Source organism: Belonocnema kinseyi, chromosome 6, assembly GCF_010883055.1.
Source record: "Belonocnema kinseyi isolate 2016_QV_RU_SX_M_011 chromosome 6, B_treatae_v1, whole genome shotgun sequence".
Lineage (NCBI taxonomy): Eukaryota > Metazoa > Arthropoda > Insecta > Hymenoptera > Cynipidae > Belonocnema > Belonocnema kinseyi.
The window spans coordinates 33,137,111-33,140,722 of record NC_046662.1 but is presented as its reverse complement, the minus strand read 5'-3'; the positions used below and the strand labels follow the sequence as shown (position 1 = coordinate 33,140,722).

Sequence of the window (3,612 nt, the reverse complement as noted above, 5' to 3'; positions counted from 1 at the left end):
TATTTTCATCTCTTCTTCTGCTCTAATTGTATCTTTACGTTCCTTAACTAATCGTTTGAGTATCCTGTTTTCGTGTCTATAATCATTTCTACGTCTATTTCTCTCTTCATTGCTGAGACCTGCGATGTTCAAAGTTCTCCTGTACGCTTCTCTCTTTGCTTTTTGGGCAGCCTGAATTTCATCATTCCACCACGCATTACTAGCCATTCTTCCTACAACTGCGGTACCACACACTTCGACCGTTCATCTAACAATGATGCCCTATCTATGCTTTCGATTATCTTATTTTGGAAATCTATTCACACATCCGGTTTCTGTAGGTTCTCAATTTTGATTCACGTTTGTTTTGTTTTGTTTTATTGGTTCTCTTTTTTCTCCATCCCGGACCTAAGTTAATTTTTGAGATCAGAAGGTAATGATCAGTATTGCATTCAGGACCCCTCATGCCCCTTGTATCTTTGACTAACTCACTTAGTCTTTTATCCGCAACAAGAAAGTCAATTACACTGCGGCTATTTCCTTTAGACCAGGTGTACATGTGGATCATTTTATGCCTAAACTAAGTATTTGTAATAAACAGCCCCCTTTCTAAGCATAGACCAACTAATTTATCTCCGTTATAGTTTGTTCTTGGATCCCCAAAATTACCTAGTACTCTTTCTGGATCCCGATTTTGGATGCCCACCCATCCGTTCATGTCTCTTAGTGTAATTATTTTATCCCCATGTTCGAAAATATTTATTGTGTCATTTAAAGTGTCCCAGAAGGCGTCTTTTACTTCTCTGGGATCACTGTCAACTGGCGCGTAGCATGCTTTGATAAATAGTCTTCTGATTCCTACTTTGATTCTAGCCCATAGCAGTCTGGGAGATACGAAATCATGGTCCCCGAGATGCTGCTTTGCTCTTTCATTCAAAACCAGATCTACTTCTTGTTTACCATGTGATTCACTGTCTACTCCTGACCATATTTCAAATTCGCCTTTCAACACGCTGTTTTTTATGTCTTTAGTTTCGCATCCCTTTTTTTTTGTTTCAGACACACATAAAATATCTAGTTTCCTCATGTCCATAGTTTCACGCAATTCTTTTACCTTGAGATCATTTACCCCCATAGCATTCAAAACACCCAGTCTCCATTCGTCGCCTGAAACACGACCTTTAGATTTTCCGTGTGCATGCCTTTTGTCAATTAAAGTTCCAAGCTTTTCCGAGGCTATTTTGTAGTTTGTCTTATTCATTGTTTAGATTATACGCCCAACTATCACCTTTATGCAATAGGTTTATTTTCGGAGTCGAAATCATGTCAAAGTTAAGTAGCAAATCGTCATAGGGTGAAGATTGTAGTTATAACGTCAGTCCCACCAGAATTTCAGTTAACAAGGGTGGGTCGGGAGAGGGGGGCAGAACGGGAACCGAGAGAGTCGTGAATTAAAACAAAATATCTCTAAAAGCGAACATTTTTTAAGTTTATCAAGTTTGTCGACGTTTAAATAATAAATAAATAATAGCAATAATAATTAATATTATTAAAAGTTCTTGATCTCATTTTACAAGAGGAATGCTTTATCTTTATTTATCTCAAAGAAAAAATACCAAAATCAGAAAAGACCATTAAGACTTTATTTAAATGAAACTAAGAACCTCAAGAAATGACAATTATTTCTAAAGCTATTAATATTCTTTAAAAAAAATAATTCCAAGTTTTTTTGCAATAATATCTTAAGAAAATAAAGAACTTTTAATTCGGTGGATAAGATAACTAATTATGCGTTTCGGGTCACAAATGGACGTCTTTTATTATGTTTTCAGCACCCCAAGGAATATTTTTATAATAAAAATAAATAAAAATATATTTTTTATCATGGCGATCGAATCGATTGCTAATCATGCAGACCGGCGCGGCGGGTGAAGTTATTTCAATTTTTTGAAAAAAAGGAAAGAAATGTTTCTCAAAAGCACCACATATCTTCCTCTGAAATTGTCAGGAATAATATGTACTGATATAGTCTATTCCAGCGATTCCCAAACTTTTTATGCACTTTGTGAGGAGCGGCAGGGCCGCCACCCTCACATTTTTTCACAATACCCTGCCGCCAAGGGGGGCCACTGAACTGCTTCACTGCTTGACACACTATCCTTCACGCGAGAGAATTCGAACCGGTGGAGAAAAATTAAAATGTGTTAATATGTTAATAAATTGAATTTTAATTAGTTGAGTCAATTTCCTCATCTAATTTTAAGCAAATGAAAAGAAAGTTGATGAAAATCGGTTAATATCTTCAATGCCAGTTGACAGTTCTTGTAATTTGGCGTGTTCTTAACGATATGCTCAATTACTCGAAATGTTAACCGATTTTCATCAACTTTTCTCCATTTTCTTAAAATTACATCAGGAAAATGATTCAGATAATTAGAATTGAATTGAGCCATATCTTTAGGATTTTAGTTATTGAAACAGCCTTAAATCTCATGACAATGAAATAATCCTCATAGCGGGGGGGGGGGGGGCTGCAGAGTGGCTGGGCCCGGACTGGCTTCCCCCTCGGGGGCTGCCCGGCCCGGGGTGGCATTTCTTCGGGTGAGAAAAAAACTATTTTTGATTTTTTTCAAACTTATACCCCTTTTATGAAATTAAAAAATTTTTATTGTTCCACTTTGTCAAGTTTTTTCCGCTTTTTCGAAATCGATGAGAAGAAAGAAGAAATTATTAAAAATGGTGAAGCTGTTTTGATTGTTTGAATAATTAAATATTTAGGAACAATAGGCGCTAATATAGTCTACTTATTATAAATTTTCCTCTTAGTATATTTTTTTTGTTTCTTCGGGAAAATTTAATTTTTTAAATTTTTTCAACACCTTGTCCTCTTTGTAATTTTATTTTCTTCTGTTTTTACGTCTTTGGATAATTGACAGTTGAATAAGAAAACCTTATTTATTCCGTAATCACTGTGTAAGAGATTCGAAAAAACAAAAAAATTCCATCTTTCCCATGAAAAGGAGGAAGTGATTTTAATTATTTAAATAAATGCAAACTGTCTTTCACAAAAATGTCACTTTTTATCATTTAGTAACAGCATCATGATTGCTTAAAAATTGTAATAAACAAAATTATACAACTAAACTGTCTCCGTTCCGGTGCATTAGGAAAGATATCTTTTTTTGTTCCCAAATATCCTACAAAAATATTACTTTTAACATCCCGTGTGGAAAAAGCCCCGATAAGGCCTCTTAGAATGAGGGCCCTCAGCGGGGGACCGCGTGAAAATTCTACGAAGCCCCCATCGAGGGTTGGGTTAGAGCAGCGATTCCCAAACTTTTTATGCACTTTGTGGGGAGCGGTAGGGCCGCCACCCTCACATTTTTCACAATACCCTGCCGCCAAGGGGGGACACTTGACTTGTCACTTTTCGAATAAAAATCATTGATGCTGAAGAAATTTAAAAAATACTGTCTTTAGGGTGAATTTTACATAAAACAGCTATTTCGCATTTCTTGGGGTATTTTCCGGGCAATGTACAGTCTGTCAAGTTAAAGCGTGGGTGGCTTTACTCGCAGTCGGTAAGGTGTATCGACATGATTTTGGTGTCAAAATATTAAGAAGAGCTCCCTC

The 3,612-nt window shown here is 36.2% G+C and overlaps 1 protein-coding gene across 1 annotated transcript in view; it reads right to left on the bottom strand.

Moving 5' to 3' along the window:
• The window catches only part of LOC117175324, a 32,324-nt gene that overhangs the window by 5,099 nt on the left and 23,613 nt on the right, over nucleotides 1-3,612 (bottom strand). The window lies entirely within an intron of this gene.